Consider the following 24,082-nt stretch of genomic DNA (forward strand, 5'->3'; position numbering starts at 1 on the left):
TATCTAAATGGTGATACCCACTTTTAAGGTCAAACTTAGTGAAGTGACTACCTCTCTCAAAATAATCTAGCCCAACTCTCCAATCTTTAAACGTGACCTTCTGCTAAAAGATATATTGATTCACATATCTCAAGTTTAAAATAAAGCGTTTTTTCCCGAAACTCTGGACGGAAAACAGAGAGGGGATTAATAACCCTGAGGTAAAACGTGGACACTCTACAAACTCTCCCGGAGGTAACCAACTCTAGAATTACCGATTGGACAAAGTCGGAGTGTTTCAAAGCAGAGGAATTATTCTTGAACTCAGCAGTTGGTGGAGTAAGGTAGAATGGTATATTCTAGCCCTCTCTAATGCATTCCGTGATGAAAGAGGGAGCGTTTATTCTTTCCCAAAACTGGACGTAGGCTTTTAGTCTACCTTTAACGGATAAAGGAGCTAAACCAGGTTCCGATGTATCCGACTGTAATTCATAATTTGGAGAAAACGTATTGTCTACCTTAATAATGCCCGCAATAAATCCAGCCGTGTCATCACTAAACTGGTTTACGGGATTGATCCCCGAGAGATGTGCTAACTGTTCCTTTGAACCGTTGGCTTGCGGGCCCGAATCCGCAAGTAGAACTCCAGTGGCTTCTATTTCCACATATGAAGCAGATGTCTGTCGCAGAAGGCATTCGACGGCCTGAAAAGGTAAAAACAAGTAACGCAGAAGCAGAGCGACCACCAAAAAGTTCAAATAAACTAACCAATGAAATGAAATAAACCGAGAATGTGAACTAAGGCACCCCCGAGTAGTGTCACACTTGATGAATATATCAAGCAATACTCTCCTTAATATACTCAACTGGAGTCTCAGGAGACTCCACGTGCTAACACAAAATGTGTTAGCATGAAGGCATGCATGCTCTCGCTAACTTCCGAAGGAAAGTACATTTTCCTACTCCCTCACTACGTTAGTCCGAAGGAAAAATATTTTCCTTCTCCAGAACGCTGACGCATAGAAAAAGATACGAACTATAAGGCAGGCAGAGTGAGAGCTCTTGCCTGCCACACTGAAAATCAAAGAAAGGGCAATGAGCATACCTCGAAAAAGCATCCTATCGTCGTCAGAGCGAGAACTAGAAGCGTTAGACGAATTCTTGGCTTTCTCGGTTCTTTTAAAGGCATTTTGTTTCTTCTACTTTAGCGGTCTTTCTTGCGCTTTTTTGATCCTCTTCTCGTCCTCTGAGTCGCTCGCGAGCTCCTCGGTTTGGTATCCTTTTAATAACAGCCAGCCAACTAGCCTCTCTCTTATCAGCAAGCTTGATAATCTTTTGGCGATAGCGTAGACCTTTCTTTAATTCTGCCACCTTCTCGCCGGGCTTTCTGGACGTCCCGCGCGGCCAGGAAATTGGCGGTATCGTGCAGAGTCCCTTGTAGTTAGGAATTGAAAAGGAAATGGTCTTTGTTGCCTTCGGGAAATTCAACTTTCCCGCTTCAGCTGCTCTCTCAACTTCTGAGTTCCGCTGGTTGCTTTGGAGACTAAACTTGATGCCAGGCTTTCGACCTTTTAATCTAGGTAGGATTTAAACCGCTCGAGAACTTCCTCCGTCTCCAAAGTCTTCTGTCTTTGTGTTGATTTTGGGTTCGAGGGCATATCGTTGCAATAAAATAAACCGAGAATGTGAACTAAAGCACCGCTGAGTAGTGTCACACTTGATGAATATATCAAGGAATACACTCCTTAATATACTCAACTGGAGTCTCAGGAGACTCCACGTGCTAACACAAAATGTGTTAGCATGAAGGCATGCATGCTCTCGCTAACTTCCGAAAGAAAATACATTATCCCGGAAAAACCACTAGTGAAATAGCTGAAGCTGTTGACAACATCGCTATCGCATCCGATCCGTACGCGTCTCATGTCGTAATCCATACTGGTACTAAAAATCTTCCAGCGGAGCCTGCCGATTCATGTGTCGCCGATATTAAGAGCCTTGTATTCGGAAGGTGAAGAACAAGTTTCCTAACTCAAGCATTGGTTTCAGAGAAGATATTAACGTTGATGCTAAACGCATCGAAGTTAACGAGAAGGTCAAGCTCATAGCAGAAGATAACAACTTTACTTATATTGATAACTCAGTTATTGACGCCTCAGCATTAAATGGTAGTAGACTTCATCTGAATGTCAAAGGTTCATCACTACTGGCCGTGCAGTTTATTAAGTTTTTAAGATCTGACTCTGGCAAGTATAATCGGACTCTTAAGGGTTTTCAGTCCTCAGCTATCAAGCAACTGGGAAAGCTTCTTATGGAACTCGGAAACTTTCCCTCTCCAGCTCGCGACAGGAGGCGTCTACGCTAGCTTCTCAACCGAGTGAAGTATCTTCAGGTATTCCTGATCGAAATATTGATTTAGTTGATAGTATTACCACCGTTTTTGTTGATACGCGACTTTCGAAAACATAACACCCTCGGAAACGTTTCCAAAATTTCCGTCAATCATACACGTCATGTCATAAATGGAAGTGTTATACCGGGGGTAACAAGGCACCTACCTGCTCCCCTATGGATTTATTTTTATGTTATCGTATCATTTCTCAAGAAACTAGATTCTTTCGGCCTTGAATATTATTTGTTGGGTGATTTTAACTGTAACCTGGCCTCTGCACAATATGATTTAAATACTCGACGTTTATGTGAAATTTCTTATTTACTTGGGCTTCAACAACTTATCTCTGAACCTACTCGTATAACTGAATCCCGTCAACATTAATTGATTTAATTTATACAAATTATGTTGACAGGGTTGCCTGTTCTGGAGTCTCTCATATTGGCATCAGCGATCATTGCCTTATTTACCTTTATAGGAAATTATCTCTCGCGTCTTCTTCAAGAGGACATTGAACCATTTCTTATAGAAATGTCCTAAATTTTAATCGAGAGAGTTTTCGTAACGATATCGCTAAACAAAACTGGTTCTGTAATGGTTCTGAAGATGCAAATGTTTTGTGGACTGCCTGTAAAACGAACTTTTTGGATATTGCAAATATTTATGCACCGCTCCGATCTAGACGCGCTAGAACCAATAAAGCACCCTGGATCAATTCACAATTAAAGAAACGCATGCGTGATCTTGATGCTGCCAAAAGGAAAGCAATTGCAACGAAACGAACGATTCACGCGATTGGGAAAAGTACATATAATAAACAATAACATCAAAACTTCCAAAGTATCTTATTATTGCTGGCGAGCCTTAGCGAGGCAGCAGCCTATTCTTGATATTAGCAAAAAAAATATAAATTTGTGGAATGTAAAGGCCCTGAGCCAAACGCTCGCAACATTTCAACGCAACATCTTGCAAGATTGTTGGGCACAACATGTTGCATACGTTTGGCCACCCTGTTGCGATATGTTGCAACATGTTGGATGATGTTGAATCAAATTTGAAAACGGTCAAATTTTTCGTGCAACATTTTGGATGTTGCATGATGTTGTACTCGTTCAGGGCCGCGTTCACGCAACATTGTTGCGCTAGTGCATGCGCGTTAGGTCCACTTCTTGCGCACCAGGGGCCTGGGGCACATGAAATTGAAATTAACATAGCAACGCCTGCCACACAGGCTAAAGATATGCACATCTTTCTTCGCTTTTTTAAAACTTTCACGCACATTTCCGGTACCCTCTTGCTTCAAAAATTTGTAGCTGTTTTAAAAAAAATACAAGTCACTGCTCCCAGTTTCCACGCCAGCACTCACTTTCTCACTGAAACTCCTAGAATAAATGTAAATAACATTAGTATAATTACATAGGTGATTATACAAAATCGCGCGCTGTCATTGGCTCGCTATCTCGGATTATCAGCCGATAATCACCTCGACGGACAAAATGGCTGCCAGTAGTCGTTTTGCCACTGTAAGTGAAGATGATTTTCGCTTTGAAATGTTTTTTTTTTCTCTTTTTTGAAATAATTACCTGTCTATTTATACTAAAACAATTATTCGCCTCAGGCTCAGTGATTATCGGTGAATATTCACCTCGACTTCGTCTCGGTGAATATTCACTGATAATCACTTCGCCTTCGGCGAATAATTGTTAAATAAATTCAGTTTTTCTTCGATTAATTGCAGTACTGTTGTCTTACATCTAAACAAATTATGTAGATCTAACGCAACATCTGCTAAAATTATACGCAAAATGTGCTGATGTTATTTCAGTTCTTTAATAAATTCTTGGCCTCTGGTGTATTTCCGGATCAGTGGAAATGCGCTAGAGTTACTCCGTTGTTCAAGCAAGGTGAGCCATCTGATCTAAATAATTATCGACCTATTTCAGTCATTTCCGCTATAGCTAAAGTGTTTGAAAGGATTATTTATGACCAGTTGTATAACCTTTTTGACTAACGAAGATATTATTTCTAATCATCAATCGGGTTTTCGTTCATTACACTCTACTGTAACTGCCCTTCTGGAAACTACGAATGACTGGGCCTTTAATATTGATCGCGGTAATGTTAATGCTGTGGTTTTTCTCGATTTAAAAAAGGCATTCGACACAGTTGACCATGACATCTTTTATCAAAAATGAACCTTAATGGAATACAAGGAACAGCTCTTGATTGATTTAAGTCGTATTTAACCAATCGTACACAGCGATGTCTCGTCAATGGTTTTCTCTCTCTGAAATCGGTTCACTTAAATGTGGGGTACCGCAAGGAACAATCCTTGGCCCCCTCTTATTTCTCATTTATATTAATGCCAGCCTAGTATGTATGCAGATGACACCCATATCACCTACGCTGCCGTTGATGTGAATTCAATACAGTTAAATCTGAATCACGACTTAGATAACTTAAACAAATGGCTTCTTTCTAATAACCTTACTTTGAACAGTGCTAAAACTGAATTTATGCTAATTGGCTCCAGACAAAAATTGAGTACTTTGTCAAACCCACTTAAGCTTTCGATTGATAATGTTGCGATTGAACATGTTTCCTGTGTTAAATCGCTTGGAATAATTATTGTTGATTGATGAAAATCTACGGCGGCAAACACACGGCATAGATAAAATTATCTAAAAAGGTCGCTTCCGGGATAGGAGCAATAAAGAGAATTAGACCGCTTGTCCCTCCACCCACTCTTCATTATATATACAATGCACTAATTCAATCTCATTTCGACTATTGCAATCCTGTCTGGGGTAATTGTGGTAAAACGTTATTTGACAGGCTACAGAAGCTTCAGAACCTTGCCGCTCACGTCTTAACCTTTTCTAGCTATGATGCTGATGCCAACCGCTTAATTAGACAACTCGATTGGAAAGACTTGAGCACTCAATTTCAAATACGGAAAGGCTTAATGGAATACAAGTCTTTAAATGGTCTTGCTCCTGAATATTTATCTTCTAAATTTGTTAAACGAAATGAAACGCGTTATTCCCTGAGGGACTCTGTTAACAAACTATTTGTCCCGTTTCCGCGAACTAATTTCATGAAAAACAGCTTTAGTTATAGCGGAGCAGTCCTCTGGAACAGCCTTCCTGTAATGTGAGAGAAGCTAAATCTCTAAGTCAATTTAAACGATTAGTTAATCTTCACTTTTAATGTTAGGGTAGACACGACATTCATAAAAAACAGTTTTTAGAATCCTCCTAATTCCGATGTTGTTTGTAAGAATTATTAATGTATAACGCAGTTCAGTGTTTGTTTCCTACGAAATTCATGTTTGTTGAAGATCTGAAGTGCAATATGTCTACTTTTTGGCCTTTTATCCTATTTCATCTCTTCTAGTTTTCAAATCTCTAATTATCCCAGTCGTTCTTTAGTTAGAATAGATCCATTGTAGGTCATGTTACTGACGGGGTCTTGCCCAAGTTCGTTCAGACTGATAATGCGTCTCTAGTATAAAAACGGACGTGACAATGCTTCGGATGTTTTTCCTGAATTTCAGTCCTGTGACAGTTACCCAAAGTCAGATTGTTTCACTTTTTTGGCATGAAATGCGTTGACATCATTTTTGGGAGATGGAAAGATACGTCAACCCAAAATAAATGGTATTCGGTTTATGATTTCTCGGAATAATTGCTTTCGTTTTCGGTTTTATACAACACTTCATTGAAATTCGTGACTGTCATGCATGATCACTGTGAAACCGCAAAAATAACAATGTTTCTGCAATGTTAATTGTATGTATAGTGATTAATCAAAGTAAAGCACACAATAGGATAGTATAAATAATCATACCATTGTTCACGGATCTCCGAGTTTCGCAGTAAGAGTTTGACAAACTGTATTATCTTTCTTTGCCCTCTCTGTTCCTGGAGTCATTTTAAGGAAGCTATACCACTTTTTCGTGATCTGTCAAAGTGCAGGAATGGTCCCCCCTTGGTTGTGTCAACAACATTGATTTCCAATGTAAAAAGAGTGGAAGAAAGGAAAAAATCCTGTTTCTTTTTTTGCAACAATTGAAAAACGGTAATTATTGACAGTTTTATTCTACGAAGACTAGCCCGCGAGTAGGCTCCCAGTGGTTCGAGGTACATGTAGAGCGTGCTTGACAACTCGAGAGCGCAGGCTAAACAAAAGCAAAAAGTTGTTTACAGATGCGGTTTCACAGTCAGTGGCCACGTCTTCCTATTATCTATACCTATTAGGTATAGGGTGCCAAAACCCGGTCGAAAAAACGTTCCGTAAACACATACAGAGACCCACACGTCAAGCACAAAGAGGTTCATCTTCCCAGCTGTTTACCTAAGTAACCTGGAATAGGTAAATCAATTCGATCTTCGATGCAACAAATAAATCACTTGAAGAATTCAGTTTAGTAAGAAATTTGTTCAAATTGTAGTAAGTACCTTTGAAGATCATTATTAACACTTACATTTTGGGCTATTTCCAATTGAGGTTCCTTGAAAACGTCAGTTTTGAGTGAGGCAGGGTAGAGAACTCAATGAGTCACTAACCCAAAAGAAACGAAAAATCACACCCGTAAGTCGATCAATCAGAAAGAAAACTACTAAACAAATTTCTACTTTCGCGCTAAAACACGCATATAGATACTTCGAAATCTGATTACCGATCCCGCTGTTTGTGATATTATTTGTTGCTCAGATAAATCTTTGATATTCGTGAATTATCGAGAGGGTATAACATTACAAAAGCCCTTTATTAACGCTGAAACACGTGATCCGTCAAAGTAGAAGAATGCTCCGCCCACATCATGATATAAAGACTCTTGGGACGAAGTCGACAAGCGGTATTAATACCGTAGTTCATTCGTTCGAAAACAAAGCACCCATTGAGAATCCCGGAGAAAACGAGATAGGTAGGTTTTTAGTAAAGGGTAGTATTATGGTTAATCGCACACATTTTGTTTAGTGATCATGAAAAAAATTCCAACAAACAATTTTTGGTCCAATTCTTGATCCAATCAAAGGAAAAGACAGAGTGAATGAATCGCATTTCCTGTCTCCGCGAGTGCTTATAACAGAATAGACAAAAACAAATTCACCTTTAAAACAGGACTCTATTTGATGAAAAACTTGAGCCTTCGTACCGACTTCATTACTATAGGCGACTTTCAGAACAAAATCGATGTTATCATTGTGCTTTTACTACCATTTGCGTCCATCCTTGAAGTGTGACGAATTTTGCGTGAAGTTGTACTTTTCAAACGTTAAGGGTTTGTCCGGTTATGTATCACATTTGACCAATAAAACGTTGGCGGTTACGTTGTGAAATTGACAATGTTTTTCACGGCATACCAGAATGTTTTGTTCACGTGCTCTCAAAGTTTTCAGGTTTTTCGTGAGAGCGTTCGGGTTTTGTATGACCTCCCTAATAACGTCTATGCTCGTTTTGCTATGGAGACAAAAAAAATCAACAGTCCACAAGTTTGGAATGGGGTAATTTACCGTCTAGGGGTCGCTTGAGATCAAGATTTTAAATGCTCCTTGAAACACGGAAGAGCGTGTGTGCGCAGAATGCCCTAGACGCAGAAATATTTCCTCCTCGATCATTCTAGTTCCACTTTCTCGTATTTGCTGAATCACGTATCTCTTCTTGGTAAAGTATACCAAATTCCATATTCCGTGTCTTTGGGCACTAACGATAGATAGATGTTTATAACTCTTCTAGATTCCTAGGCAATTTAATAAATATCTCCGCTCTCACGGAAAACCTGAAAACTTGAGCAGCACGTGAACGTTTTATTGGTCAAAAGTGACACACGACCGGACAAACCGTTAACGTTTGAAAAGTAAAACTTCGCGCATACGATACATTTAAAAAAATACAATACTATATTTATGTCTTTATATTTATTTATTTATTTAACTACACGTATATTTGTATGTTTGCGAGTGCATTTTCTGACCCTACCAGTAATTCAGAGAGATCTGCGAATGGTGGAAATAAACAAATATTGTATTGTATTGTAAAATTCGTCACGCGTCACGCGTTCAATGAATTCAATGAGTGTCAGTAAAGAGGCGACTGGGTTATGTCAACAATATCGACTTGCATCTGGTTTTGAATCTTCCGGTTCATTCTTGTTTTATCCATTATATACTGTGCATACTGTTCCTCTGAGCCCACAGTTCCTCGGTGCCCAGTGTTTCTCTGTGCCTACTATTATTCTGTCCTTTCCTTCCCATTGTTTCTCTGTGACTACTGTCCCTCTGTTCCTTTAAGCCCACTGTTTTTCTGTACCTACTGTTTCTCTGTGCCCTGTGTGCCTACAGTTCCTCTGTGCCCATTTTTCCTCTGTAGTCAGTGTTCCGGTAGGCCTACTAGTTATTCCTTCCCTCTGTTCCCACTGTTGCTCTGTCTGTTGCTCTAGTGCTATTCCTCAGCCCTCACCTGTTTCTCACTGTTTTCATGTAATGATTAACGCTTTCAGTTCCCGGTATATAAGAAACGAGGTGGCATACCTCAAAGACTTCGATGTAACATGAAAAGTAGGTTTAACCGTTTACTAGATAATCTGTAACAATGCATGTTGCATTTTTTCACCCGAAGTGGTGGGTTTTTATTCTCTTTAATCATGTTAATAGCCGATAAGAGGCCGTCCTGGCCTGTAGTGGTGTTTCGAAAAGGCTGCGTTAGAATCATCATAAGGCCACCTAAGCCAAAACGGCCAAAAGTCAGAGACTGCCCAGTGCGCTGGAAAATGTACATGTATATATTTATGTTATTGCTTATTCCAGTAAAGGACCAACCCTTAAATGACGGTGAACTGTGATATAAAGTTGCCTTAATCTTTCTTTTTTAATACATGTGTTCATAATAGGATTGTCTATGAGTCACAAAGAAGTTGGGTTTCTTATATTGCACATCGTTTAATGCTCCTTAACCCAATAGCGGTTTTGTTCTTACAAAATCCTCCCAACGATTACTTGCCGGTGTAGTGCACTCAAATAAACCGTCAATTCTTTCTGGACAAAGTTGTAGAGTCGCTAGAACCTAGTTTAATGGCCCAGCTCCAAAGAGTCTCCTGCAGGGGAGCATTCCAACTAGTAAATGAAAGATCATAGGTTTGACTACTTCGATGGAGCACTCGCGGACTGTTTTTCCGAGTTTGCCTGCGACATTACCGATGAATTCATATTTCTTTCGTCAATGAAGTTACTATGGCAATCGCATGGAACCATTGGCGGGAACGTTCGATAGTCATTTTCTATTAAAAAAACTAACATGAACAAACTTTCAAAAAAGCAAAATAAATGCTAATACAAAAGGAGTACTCAAACCTGGATAAAAATTCATTATAGCGAGAAATTCAATACACTATAAAATAATTCGTTAAGATCTTTTCCTAAGTGGAGTCAATGAGAGGAAAATTAAATCCCAATAAAAAGGTGTGAAAGCTCTCTAAAAAGTTCGTTTAAAAAACGTCACCACAACCTATTAATTCCTAATTGAAGTCGGGCAAGATGATGCTATTTTGTTTACATTTCACTGTCGCCTCGATTGCCCAATGCAAACAAAAATTCATCGTACGTCAGCGCTATTGGCAAACCAGAAACAGAATTAAGACTAAAAGCTTCAGCGTCAGTGATTATGATAGTGAGAAGGCCAAAGGAAAGTAAACCGAAGCAACTACGTCAGCCGTCAGAGAGTAACTTAAAGTGCTACATATTCCCAATGATCGTTTCCCCTAGAAATGGAAACGTCCCCACAGGAACAGAGTAAAATGCAATTCTGACCAACGTTGCTGGAAGCTTACAAGAAAATTAACTGCATTCCAGGGCAGACGAGCGGGAAATTTTTATCACTGTGCATTGGCAACATCCTTTGATTTACCATTGTTTTCAACAGTTCTCTCACACCGTACTAAACTATAGGGATTTTCCGGTTTCAAGTCTTAACTGTAAAACAATGTTGTATTTCTTTCTTCGGGTAGTTTCCGCTGAAATGTCTCTTGCAACATTTCTTGTCACTCTTAGCGGCTTCCTTTTCTTCCACTCTTTCCACTGGTTTGATCTCTCTTCGTTAGACTTCTTTTTACATGGCTATATGATTCTCTTCCAAATTCGATCCGCCATCATTCAATAAAAATTTAACCAAACAACCCCGTAATAATTGTTTACGGATTTGACGTCTCGTTCGGTGCGATCAAAAGAGAATGCACAGTTCACTGAGGATCATATTCTCTAGAGTTCTCTTGGTCATTTCCAATAAAATGACCGCTCCATGACATTGCAACGGATTACAACACCTCCAGAGAGTCAAAAGTTGTTAGGAATCCTAGTACACTGTACTAGCCTTCTTTTGAAGTAGTTCAAGTAAGAGCCTCTTGCGTCCCCACACGCCTCTATTTCTCGTCCAAACTGTTCTCGTTCTTCTCTTTCCCTAAGCACCCGTTCAACTAGAGCAGAGGCCTCTGCCACACGTTGTTCCATACAGTTTGTTTCATTTTGTCTGTTCGACAAAGCTCCTCTGGAGTTATCTTCATCGGCATTGCCAACACTTAGTGCAAGGCTGGTGTCTGAATTACCATCACCAGGTGTCGTTGAGGAATGAACTGAATTCCTGCTTGTGTTATTAACAAGACTGAGTCGGTGGATTGTCACTCGCACTGAAAACAAGAGGCACACTTGCTGTAGCTGAGACAACTCCAGTTGAAGAAGCACTTGAGGCTCAAACGGAGAATGGAGGAGGCAAACCGCAATTGTCCACAATGACAGCACTGCCAGTGGAGGTACCTGCAATTGGTTCTTGATGGCTATTCGCAAGTGATTATTGTCCAAGTGCTAAATCAGCATCACGCGACCTTTCATTTGCAGCCTACTCATCGATGAACGCAGAATGACCCCCGTCACTCACGACATGTCTTTGAGTGGCATATAGTGAGTGTCCCGGCGAATTCCAGCAGCACCTCTATCCAGTGAGCCAGAAGTGCAGCCCGAACTTGTTAATGAATAAGCCAAACCCGAAGGGGTGATTCCTGAAATTGCATCACTCCGCCAAGATAATGGGACCTGTCCCACATGTGTGTTATGTTGGACGTAAGGGAAGAAATATTTCCTGCAATAATCTCTTTGCCCTGTAACTCTGTGATCAATATTCAGAAAGCCCTCAACATTATTTGCACCATTGTTTGGTGAGCCATTCCAACCCAAAATGACATTACTTGGTCTTGTAGGACTAGGCAAAGGTGCTGCTGCAGCAGGTACACTGTTTTCATACAAGTTTTCATTATAAGAACTTCCTCTAAGTAATCCTGCTCTTTCAAAACCACCACAAGGGACAGGTGACAAAGCATTGCCGTCTAATCTCACATACGAGTTATTCCGTACTGCCGCCTGACAAGCCCCAAAATATGGCCTAACTCTGTAAGCTTCCGATGCATTTGTCTTTCTATCAACAAAAGAGGTTTCGTGCGTGGTATCATAACAAAGAAAAGAAAAATCTCTGCCATTTGCGAACAGACATTCATGAACAGTTTTGTCTTGTGAATGTCGTACTAAGAAATCCCCTGCCAAACCATCAGATACAGGGCTGGCAATTAGTGGGGGCGGGGGAGGTGATATAGCAGTCAGTGGGCGTTGTATTTGAAAGTTTTTGGGTCGAGCGCCCAAACGTTCCCAGTCAGTAGAAGAGGAACTGGAATCGTCAGATTCATGTTGTTTGATCATGTTCATTAGAACTTTGTTGCAGCTGGAGGGGATTTCCATCATCAACATGTGAACTTACTGGATCGATCAAACGGCAGAAGGCAGAGCTATCTGAGGAGATGGTCTGTGAATCATATCCAGATAAGGGAGATCTTATTGTGTCAGATCGGTTTGTTCCTGTTACCGAATAACAGGGATCAGCCGACTGTCCCTTGATGTCTTTAAACTCAGTATTTTGCCCACCAGTCACATCATCGGTACTGTTCAATAACTGAGCCTGCCCTGGAAACTCTTCTTCACTGCTGCCTGTAAACAGCCCGAAGTCACTCTCACTGACGATTTCATCGCGTGCTGCAACAGCAGAATGAGTAGTTGAGAGCACGTCTGGTGCCTTTGGTAACTTCTCGGAGGACCCTTGTGAACTGCTACTTGAACAAACTAGTGTACCTTTATCGGCGCTTAAAACCAATGAATCATACGAACTAACAGATGTGCTGTTACCACCACTTGATGGGCCACTTTGATCAGGAGAGTTTAGGACACAAATGCCCTCTTTGGCATTGGTTCCAACACCTTCCATGGACAGAAGATCATTATCCTCAATGTTAATTGACAAATAATTCCGACTGTCGCTTTAAAATTAAGACACGTCGCAGTCATGATCTGGTGTAAACTTGTGACCATTGTCTTCACTTCTGTCTGAAAAACCTATTGTGGACGTTGCACATCTTTCTTCACCTTGTTCTTGTTCAAGCTAGAACTCGCAATCTTTTATCGGTCGATGGTAAAGAATCCAAATGTTCCAGCACTCTCTAAAATCTCAAAATATGTAACAAAATTAATGCAAGTATATATCTGTATCAGAGAGGTGAACAATGCTACATAGGGCTGAATACGAAAAACAGCATGTAAGTGGAATAAAACAGGATTAAAACAAGTATTGTAAATCGAAAGGAAGAGGTGATCCTTCCACTCCTCTGGACAATTTGAGCAATTGTCTCTTACAGACACTTGAAAAACTGAGTGAGTGACGTCATTTGTCAGTGGTAGAGCATTGCAGCTGCATCGCAGAGGTCGACTGGGTTCGAATCCTGTCGACGCCACGTGAATTTTTCATGCAGGTGTCTCTTTTTCATTGCATCCAGCGACGGGCAAGGATAATTTTTCCGTTTCGCCTATGGCCCGCTCACTGCAACAGTGGCTGAGGAACAGCATCTAAAATACTGGAACATGGTATCGGAAAGAAAACAAATTCGGATCTTAACATTATTGAGGTAGGAATGGTATTGTAATTGTAACTTGTTTGTTTCATTCACGGAACACCTTAAGAGCGTTGAGGAGCTCGTTCATTGTATTCCGGATCGAATTGGAATTTGGCAGTGTTGGTGTGGGGAATTTTCTAGTTGGCCCGTTGGTTTTCTCAGAGACACTGACGATTCACAGTTTTAACACGAATTTGCAATATATTAAACAGGTTTTCAGTCTCTTGAGCACAAGCACATGTCGAAAACAAAAGATTTCTCTCATAACACGTGTGCCGGAAACGCACTCATCATATAACTTAAAAGGTGATCTTTCTTTCGGTCTCTAGACTGTTCTCGAAAATATTCTCTGCATGCGAATAATAAAGCGAAGTCAAAAATTCCTAAACACTATTTGAAGCTACCAAAGTAGAGAAATCACAAGAAAATCAAGAAAACAGCCAATAAATGACATCAAACAAAACAAACAGTCCAATAAAGTTCACAATTCAAGGACAGCGTGACCGCCGTTACATTGTCACGCTAGGTTTTGCACATTGGTTTTTCTGGCGAGGGGAAAACTGGACATCCCAGAGAAAAACTACCTCTCGGAACAAGGAGAGAACCAACAACAAACTCAACCCACATATGATCCCGGGATCGAGAATCGAGTCCGGAATTGGTGGGAGGCGAGTGCTCTCACTACTTCGCCACCCTTGCTCCCCCAAGTGATCAACGTGGATGATACAGTCTGTATTTCCATACAATTCCACATAAAAAAAATTGGAAGCATTCTTAAAACTCATTCAACCCTGGACCCAACTTTTTACAACGATCAAAGACATTCTGTTGGCTCGCACAAAGTCAAACCTTTCTCCCCAACAAGGAGTGCGTGATCAAGCCCCAAGAACATCAGAGTAGGATGCTACTGACGACCAAGCATACTAGTATCCCTTGGAGGACATTGTAAGGTTCCTGGGTCCTGGTAGCAGCTCGGGAAACGTTTCAAACAGTTATGTTGTTTTCTGCACATACTATGGGGCTTTGCTTTAGCACACAGGGTTTCAAACTTAATTATCATATCGAGGGTTCCTCTTAAATGATCTCTCTGTCTTTCTGATAGCTTTTTAGCAATGGCTTTCCTACTGTCAATTTATTATAGAAATGGAATAATCTGCTGCAGCTAATTATAGAGAATCGGCGCTAGCACTATCGAAATTCCCGTTAAAACCACTCTTTCCATGCTTAAGCCTACATCGTTAGAAATTAATTCGTCATGTCAAAAAAATCTATTTTTCCATGGATCATGGAATTCAGTCCATACCGCTAGTTTTACTCTAAGGAGAAGGTAACCCAAGTTTCTCCAGGAGGTCAAAGCGCTGGATCCCTTTAAGCGGCTCATCAATGTCTGTGCAAGGGTGTTCACTGACTCTTTCCACTTCTCTTAACAGTTCAAAGCCCACCTTCATCTGGGCAAGCCTGAAACCATTAACTTTGCCCCCGGCCACAATCTTTATCTGTTTGAATTCCTCAGGTGATAATGAGTTGGAAATGTCTATAAACCTTGCTTGAAAGTTAAAATTTGTCAAAATGTTGCACAACCGAGGTGAATTTCAACATTTATTTTCCACAATTCCCACAGCAAGTTTTCAGTTGAGTTACTTTAAGGGGCACAGTTTCTTTAGCACCCTTAAATATGTCGACCGTATGTCAGCCCTACATGTGAAAGGAACCCTGTGGTACGAGCTAATGCAGATTTAGCAATTTTGACCACACAAAACAAAACAAAGAAAGAGAAATCAGACCACAGCATCAAAATACTGTTCCAGGGCGTCAAGTGACAAATAACACTCAGAAAAGAGGAAAATACTGAAGACAGTGGCCAAAAAATAGGAAAAAATTAGAATTCTCATCCCGAAATAGGGAGCCTTCCTTGAATTATCCTCTCAACAAAGCCAACAACAGCTCTGTTCCACAACCCATTGCCTTATTTAATATCTAACAGACAAGATGACATGCATCCTTCTCAGAAACAAGTGTGAAAACTTGTTACGAAGGAAAACGTGTCCTTTACCTACCAAATTACATCACATACTGTACTCTGCAAGATCTTTAATTTAAGTGCATAGTTGTTTGAAAGTGAGAAAGATAAGCAGCAATAATATGGTTATTATTTTTTGGCACTTTTAGCAGACTGGGTAGTCTTAGTTTTCCTCTTATTTTAGGCACTGCTTGTTGTTGACGACATGGCCTTGTCCAACAGTTTATGCTATTTTTGAGTCAACAATTTCCTCTTTTCTCCTATTTTCTCTAAGCATTTCATTCCATCATGTTGCTTGGAATGCTCTTACCAGTGTCAAACATAATCACTGGGTTGCCATAGGCAATCCCGTCAGAAAATGAGTTGAATTTCTCCGTTTTATTTTCTTTTTCTTTTTTTCCATGTCGGAAAAATGGAAAAGTTGCGCAATAGGTCTTTCCTGTCATTCCCCAGCTGAGTATTGTCTTTGTGCGTAAAGTCTTCTGCGCGTATTTTTGGTAGGTTTCAAGGGTAGTAGAAATGCGTAGGTTTATCCGGTGGACACAGTAGAATATTTAATTAATCTGCAATGGCGTTAAAGTATTGTAACGGGAATGGCGTTTAAATGGAACTGTAAACAAAATATACTCTTATGTACATCGATCTCATTTTCACTCCAAAAAATTTGCCGCGAATTTTTTTTCCAAAATGTTGACATAAAATATTATTTCTCGCTAAGCGTTCCATCTTTTATGTTTAACTGTACGCTGAGAATGATTATTTAACAACCTTTCAGAAGAACGTTTTTTATAATTCAATATTCTCTGTCAAAATTTGCATAACAAAGAAAACAAAAACATCACATACACCACTTTACCTCTTCGTCGCATTTGTGACATAAAGCTTACTATCCTGTCCCTAGAGATTATTGTATTGTACGTCAAGTGTCCGAGCACATGGAATAAACGCACATGTAGCTGCCAACCATCTTGAATGTGTTTGATGTTATATGGGGTCAGAAAGAGGAGCTTTTACCACCGTTAGGAAAGCTATCAAGCTAAACATTGCTTTGAAATTGAAAACACAACTCTCGGAGACCGAAAGCCTATTACAATGGCGTAATACAAGCCCCCGGAGATATCGTGGACCGCGCAACATTTGCATCAAGAATGGCGCCATTTCAGACGACAAGCACATTTTTGACGGTCACTGCACGATAAAGAAGAAAGCGTAAAAGTCAGCTACTTGAAACTCCGGGTATGCGATAAAGGATTGCATGTATTTGAAGGATTTAGTTTTACAAAACCTGAAGATGTGGCGAAATTGGCTGTGTTGTTACAGAAATTTGAAGATTACTGCACGCCACGAAAAAAAACACATTATGCCTGCTTTGAAGTTTAAAGAAAGACCCCACGGAGACAACGAGACTCTTTCGAATCGTTTGTCACTGATCTAAAGATCTTACTTAAAGATTGTGGCTATCAAGAAGAGGAACGCATGGTCAGAGACGCGATTGTCGTTGGTTGTAAATACCCGAAAGTGCGCGATAAATGTCTAGATGAAGCCAACGCGTTAACATGCGAAAAGGCCATCGAAATCTGTAGAAACCGCGAAATAAATCTTAACAGTCTAAAGAGCTAATCTAACCTTAAAAATGTACTGAATCGCGAAAGGTTTTCCAACATGGAATCGTAGACAGTGTTCAAATAAGGGGAAACTGAACGAAACCACCTATCGAGAAGACGAAGGATTCGCAATTGAACCACAAGAAACCCACAAAAAAGTGCGGCCTGTGCGGCCATGAAACACACGAGAAATGTCCAGCAATAGGACAACACTGTGGATACTGCGGAAAGATGAATCATTTTTCAAAATTCTGCCTTGCAAATAAGGAAGTCCATCAATTATAAGAAGCAAGCGACTCAGACCAGAGCTCGGATCAAGACGAATTAAGACAACTCTCTTTGTTTACTCAAGCGGTTCAAGTTGTGTTGAAGCAGACGGGCAATTTTACGAATTTGTTGACGTTGAAAATACTGAAGTTTGCTTTCAGCTAGACAGTGGTGCGAAAGCCAATGTTATGTCAACAAGCACTTACAAAACCTGAAGCGTAGACCTCTGAAACCACTGAAAACCACGAACACTGTATTGATTTCTTTTTCTAAACACAAACTGAAACCTTGCGGAGACGTGGTCTTGCACGGGCGATACAAAGAAACCATCGCAGATGTTAAGTTATTTGTTGTTGAAACGGACGTGGAGTCAGTGCTTAGTGGAAACATCTGTGTCAAACGTGGCCTACTGAAGAGAATTCCCCAGCTAACCAGTAACAAGAGTGGAGTTGGATGATTACCCCGAGTTTTTCAACGGGCTTGAATGCTTTCCTGGCACTTATCACATTGAGCTTTCCGTTGATGCAATCCCTGTGGTACATTCGCCAAGGAAGATACCAGTCGCACAGAGAGAGAAAGTTATTGAAGAACTTAAAAGGATGGAAATTATTGGAGCTATCGTGCAGCACGAAGAGCTAGCCAACTGAATAGGTCAACTCCCTAGCAGTAGTTCAAAAGCCCAATGGTTCAGTTAGATTGTGTATTGATCCCAGCGATCTCAATTCTGCCATGAAAAGGTCATACTACCCCATAAAAACAGTTGATGAAGCCGCTAGCCATTCTCGATGCCAAGAGTGGCTGTTGGCAATTGAGGTTAAATGAAGAGTCTTCACGTTTGTGTACCTTTAACACCCCATTTGCACGTTACATGTTACAGGCTACCCTTCAGTATCAAATGCGCTCCGGAAATCTTCCAACGAAGCATGGATCACATGGTTGAAGACCTGGATGGTGTTGAGGTCATCACGGATGATGTAATCGTTGCAGGAGATGAAGCAACACACGACACACGATTTCTAGAAATTTCTAGAAAGAGCATTAAAACGGCGTCTGAAGTTAAACAAAGAGAAATGTAAAATTCTTCAGAAAGAAGTGCCTTGCGTTGGACACCTGCTTGTTGCAACGGGCTTGAAGATTGATCTCCAGAAAGTCAAAGCAATGCATGAGATGCCAGAACCGAGGACAAAATATGATGTCAAACGATTTTTTGGGTTTGTACAATTTCTGAGCCGATATCTTCCAGCGCTTTCCACCATCGATGCCCCCTTAAGAGAGCTACAAAAATCAGATTTCTTGTTCCACTGGGACAATCCACAGATAGAGAGCTTTAAGAAGATCAAACAACTTGTATCACAAGCACCTGTGTTGCAATACTATGATGTCAACAAGCCAGTTACCATCCAGAATGATGCGAGTGGGAAGGGGCTTGGGGCAGTGTTGTTGCAAAACAACAAACCTGTTTGTTATGCCTCCCGAACACTCAGTGACATTGAAACAAGGTATGCTCCCATTGAAACCGAAATGTTAGCAGTCGTTTCTTGTCGCAAGTTCCACCAGTAAATCTGCGGCAGAGGTGTTGTGGTCGAGACAGATCATAAGCTTCTCCAAGCCATCAGTACCAAACCCTTGTCTCAACTACCACGGAGATTTCAGAAAACGATCCTCACTGTCCGTGGCTATGATGTAGAGGTACGCTACATCCCAGGTTGTAGCAAGTCCTAGCTGACACCCTGAGCCTAGCAGAAGTGCAGAGTGATGACACTGCAACTTGTGAAGAATCCCAAGAAATTAATATTGTCCTGTCAATCTCAGACGAGCAATATGAAGAGTTCCAAAACTGAGGAGACCAAGAGAGACCCAGAACTACAAGCAGAGAGAGACTCAAGTAACGGAAATTTACAAATAGAATACCAGAAGTGTAGCAGATAAGTGACAAACTACGGTTATTAAATGATTTTCGAGGTAAATACAAAATTTGAAAATTTTTCTTATTAACTTAATTCTTCTCATGATTTATGTATTGCAACAAGGATCAAATTGATTTACCTATTCCAGTTGGTTACTTGCAGATATGCTCTTTTGCTTGATATGTGGGTCTCTCTAATATAAGTGCAACCGGGCTTTGCTTTAGCACCCTTTTGCTTTTGGGTTATAGAGTTATTTTTAAAGGAACCCAACACCCATTGTATCTTTTCGTTTTTCTTTTCATCGCTTAAATATGATAACCATTCAAAGTTACTTTTGTGGCATGAATCTCAAGTCATTGCGGTGACAAATTCCAACACCTACTCGGATCCATTAATTGAATGGGTGTCCGTGAAGAGATCACTGCCGTGTGTCAACAATATTGAACGGGTGGAACAAAGGAAAACAAATCCTGTTTGTTTTTTTTTGCAACAATTGTTGAACGATAATTGGCACTTTAATTCAACGAAGACTAGCCTGCGAGCAGGCTCTCAGTGGTTCGAGGTTTCACAGTTAGTGGCCACGCCTTCCTATTATAATAACACAACGATTGCTCTTTCACAAATATAGCTTTTTATAGACTTAAATCAGTGAGTATAAAATTTGTTCCACTAAAAGTGCAGACAGAAAAGTAAAAAATAGAAAAAAAATATAGCATATCTACTGAATACCCTGCCACTCACTTTCATAATAATAACGCATCTATTGTATTCTGACTCGTTCTGAAAGTCGCCTATAGTATTGAAGTCGGTACGAAGGTTCACGTTTCTCATCAAATAGAGTCGTGCCTTAAAACTGATTTTTTTTCTATTCTTTTTCAAGTGAGCAGGGAGCCAGGACATGCGATTTATTCACGTTTTCTTCCTTTGAGTGGATCAAGAATTGGACCAATAATTGTTTGTTGGAATTTTTTTCATGATCACGAAACAAAAAATGTGCGATAAACCATAAATCTACACTAAAAGCCTACCTGTCTCCTTTGCTCCGTGATTTTCAATCGGTGCTTTGTTTTTGAAGAAGTGAACTACAGCATTAATGGCACTTGTCGACTTGCTCTCAAGAGTCTTTAAATCATGATGTGGGCGGAACATTCTTGTGCTTTGACAGATCACGTGTTTCCGCGTTAAGGGCTTTTGCACTGCTATACCCGCTCCATAATTCTCGACGAATTTAAAGTACGTTTTATAAACGATTTATCCGAGAAATACTGCAATAATATCACATACATCCAGTGGGATCGGTAATCAGAATTCGAAGTACCTACATGCAATGTGTTTCAGCGCGAAAGTAGAAATTTGTTTAGTAGTTTTCTTTCGCATTGGTCGAAAAAAAAATTCTTTCAAGCCATGATTATTAAAAACCATAATTTTTAAGCCTGATGTTTAAGCCAATATCAATGTCGTCATATACCTCCCACCACTGAGAGCCTGCTCGCAAGCTATTCTTCGTTGAAGAAAAGTACCAAGTATCGTTGGACAATTTTCCTTTCTTCCACCCGTTTTATGTTGGAAGTCAATATTGTTGACACACCGTAGTGACCTCTTCAGGGACACCCATTCAATTAATGGATCCGAGTAGGTGTTGAAATTTGTCACCGCAATGGCTTGAGATTCATGCCACAAAAGTAACACTTTCATCTTCAAGCGATGAAAAGAAAAACGAAAAAGTACAATGAGTGTTGGTTGCACTTAGTGAGACCCTCCTGGAATAGATAAATCAATTTGATCCTTGTTGCAATAAATAAATCATGAGAAGAATTAAGCTAATAAGGAAATCTTTCAAATATTTGTATTTACTTCGAAGAACATTTTTAATGCATTGAAATTCATTTCATGCGTGATCATTGTGAAACTCGAAAGACCGTGAAGTCTAAAAAGAAAACAATATTTCTGGAATGTTAATCGTATGTATAGTGATTAATCAAGGTAAAACACACAATAGGATACCATCAATAATCATACCCGAGTTTCGCAGTAAGAGTTTGACAAATTGTATTATCTTTCTTTGCCCTCCCTGTTGCTTCTATTGCTGGAGGTCTTTAAAGGAAACTAAAGCACTTTTTCATGATCTGTCAAAGTACAGGAATGTTCCACCCTTAATTAATTCAATTAATTCAATGGGTAATCAGTAAAGAGGTGACTCGGTTGTGTCAACAATACCGACTTCCAATGTAAAAAAAGTGGAAGAAAAGGAAAAAATCCTGTTTCTTTTTTGCAACAATTGACAAACGGTTATCGACAGCCTTATTGTACTAAAACAAGCCGGCGAGCAGGCGCCCAGTGTTTCAAGGATGAAGAGCATGCTCGACTACTCGAATGCACAGGCTGAACAAAGGTGTTGCCAGATGCGGTTTCACAGTCAGTGGCCACTTCTTCCTACTACCTGACAAGTATAGGACGCCAAAATCCAGTCGAAAAAAAACGTACCGTACACATACAGAGACCCACACGTCAAGCACCAAGACCTTATCTGCCCAGCCGTTTACCTAACTAACTTGGAAGAGGTCAATCAATTCGATCTTTGATGCAACAAATAAATTATTAGGATAATTTTTTTAATAAGAAAATTGTTCAAATTTTAGTAAGTTACTTCCAAGATCATTATTAACACTTACAATTCTAATTTATTTCCAATTGAATTCCTTGAAAACGTCAGTTTTGAATGAGGCAGGGGAGAGAAGTCAATGAGTCACCAGCCCAAAAGAAACGCCAAATCACACCCGTAACTCGATGAACTACTTTTACAATGTAAAAGGCACAAAGCAACGAATGTCGAAACCGCTCAGTAATCAAGACATTGATACGGGCTTAAAAATCTGGCTAAAAATAAGGCTTAAAAAATTATGGTTTTTAATAATCATGGCTTAAAAAGTCTTTTTTTTTTTCGACCAATGAGAGAGAAAACTATTAAACAAATTTCTACTTTCGCGCTAAAACACATTGCATGTGGGTCCTTCGAATTCTGATTACCCGATCCCGCTGTTTGTGATATTACTTCAGTATTTCTCGGATAAATCGTTTATAAAACCAGGGTCTATTATAGTCTGGCGGTTTGGCGGTTTAAGCCAATTTTGAGTGCCGGTTTGCGGTTTCATTCACATTTATCTGGCGGTTTACGGTTAAGAAATTGTCGTGCGGTTGCGGGAAATCATAAATATAGCTTGCAGTTTTCGGTTTTTGCGTGTTTTTGTGGCTGTTATTCAAACAGAGTTAAGAGGCTCAGAAGACTGAGCGGTAACTTTATCTTGCGTAAAGATTCTCTCTTTAACAAAGGATTGCCTTTTAGGGCTAGACCAAGTCAGTCAGGGCTTCCCTCTGTGTCCCCGGCCATGTGGGGAGGGGTGGGGAGGTAATTGGTAATTGATATAAGGCTAGGCTTCAAAGCTTCGAAAGGGTCACGAAAGCACGTGGAAAGATGGCGGACGATGTGGCGAATGTCGATATAATTAAATGTGTTGCCTTATTTTACAAGCTTGGGGCAGCGCCAAAGGATTTTATCCGTAAGGAAAAATTTCTCATAAAGCTGCCTCGTTCTTTGCACAAATTGCAGCAGCTGAAAGAGCTACTTCGGTAAGTGTTGGTTTGTTTATTGATATCGTAAGACGTAATTTTATTCATATAATCGTAATTTGCATAAGACTTACAGTCCTTCAATTCTACCATTCTTTAACATCTTATAATTCGGCGAAGCGAATGTAGTTTGAGCCTGAGATGAGGTGAATATTGTATTGGAATAACTATACTCATGTTTTTGCAGGAAAAAAGAGAACCCACTCCAAATTCATAGCTTTATGTTATCAGTTAGCTCAAATATTATAAACTTGAGTGACCCTGAATGTTCGTGCTGTCATGAAAGGAGCATACTATCTTGCAGCGAGCTATACAGCAATTAATCCCAGTAGAAAATGGTTGTCCTTTTAACGTAGAAGCTCAAAAAATATGATTATACTATTTACTCTGGAATAACTAAACTTTTTACGCATTTTAGAGGGGTTGGTGGTCTTGAAGACATTGCAAGACAGGCCGGAATTGGAGAGAAGATAGAATTACGCCTTGGGAGGCTTGACGACTCCGACGAAAGTGTAGAGAATGATGGCGTTGAGGATGACACAAGGACCAACAGCTATGATGAACCGCAGTTGGCTCCATGAAGCTCTTTTCCTTATTGGACGCCGATCTAGGTTTGGAAGGACGATTCACTTCAATGGGAGATTTGTACAATAGTTGACTGTCAGCAATGCGTCCAACCCACTAGAGCAGCGACGATGAAAATGTCCCAATCACAGCTGCTAATCAAAAGCGTCTGTGAGCCATGTCGGAAGTTTTCATACTTTCTATGCAACTGTGTGGTGTAGTGAGAGTACCTGAAGACTTTACAGGGTGAGATGCAGAACCTGACTACGATGGAGTGTGAGCTCCACGACAAAACCACTGCGAACGTATACAGATCCTTTTAACTGGCCAGCAGTATTACAAAAAAAATGTTTACGACTGATTGACCAACCAACCAACCAACCAACCACCGAAGTGAGCGAGGGAATTCATTTCAGCACATAACGACTGAATAAAAAATAATATATTCAGTCTTAAAAACTAACCAAACCACGGGGAAGCATCGTGCTACCATCCGACCTCATCGCCTGAAAATGACTTGAAACATGCCCATTTTCGTCACAAGCGACTACATCGTGAGGATGATACTTAAGAACAGCGACCTTTTTCACGGCATTAGAGAGGGAAGTATTGTGAGGCCCTGAACACAAAAATAGCATCCAATGGTCTTCAATTTACACTGCTGGATCGGCTTGCTAGATCCCTGCCGCATATCAGAAGGCCTCTGTCCTGGGTTGAGATCATTCCATGGTAAAGGTA

General features: G+C 40.2%; 1 protein-coding gene and 1 pseudogene across 2 annotated transcripts in view; one reads left to right on the plus strand and one right to left on the minus strand.

Annotated features, from left to right (window-relative positions):
* Positions 1–938: 938 nt before the first annotated feature.
* LOC137997776 (uncharacterized) lies at positions 939–1,637 on the minus strand (annotated as a pseudogene).
* A 5,649-nt stretch (positions 1,638–7,286) lies between these two features.
* Positions 7,287–24,082, plus strand: part of LOC137997753 (uncharacterized) — an 81,543-nt gene continuing 64,747 nt past the window's right edge. The window contains exon 1 of one of the 2 annotated variants that reach the window (XM_068843967.1): positions 7,287–7,301. The gene's annotated coding sequence lies outside the window, so the exon portion shown is untranslated. Of the gene's footprint in view, positions 7,302–13,264; positions 13,368–24,082 lie in introns of those variants that run through there. The other variant, XM_068843966.1, reaches the window with a different exon arrangement.

This window comes from Montipora foliosa, chromosome 3, assembly GCF_036669935.1.
Source record: "Montipora foliosa isolate CH-2021 chromosome 3, ASM3666993v2, whole genome shotgun sequence".
Taxonomy (NCBI): Eukaryota; Metazoa; Cnidaria; class Anthozoa; order Scleractinia; family Acroporidae; genus Montipora; species Montipora foliosa.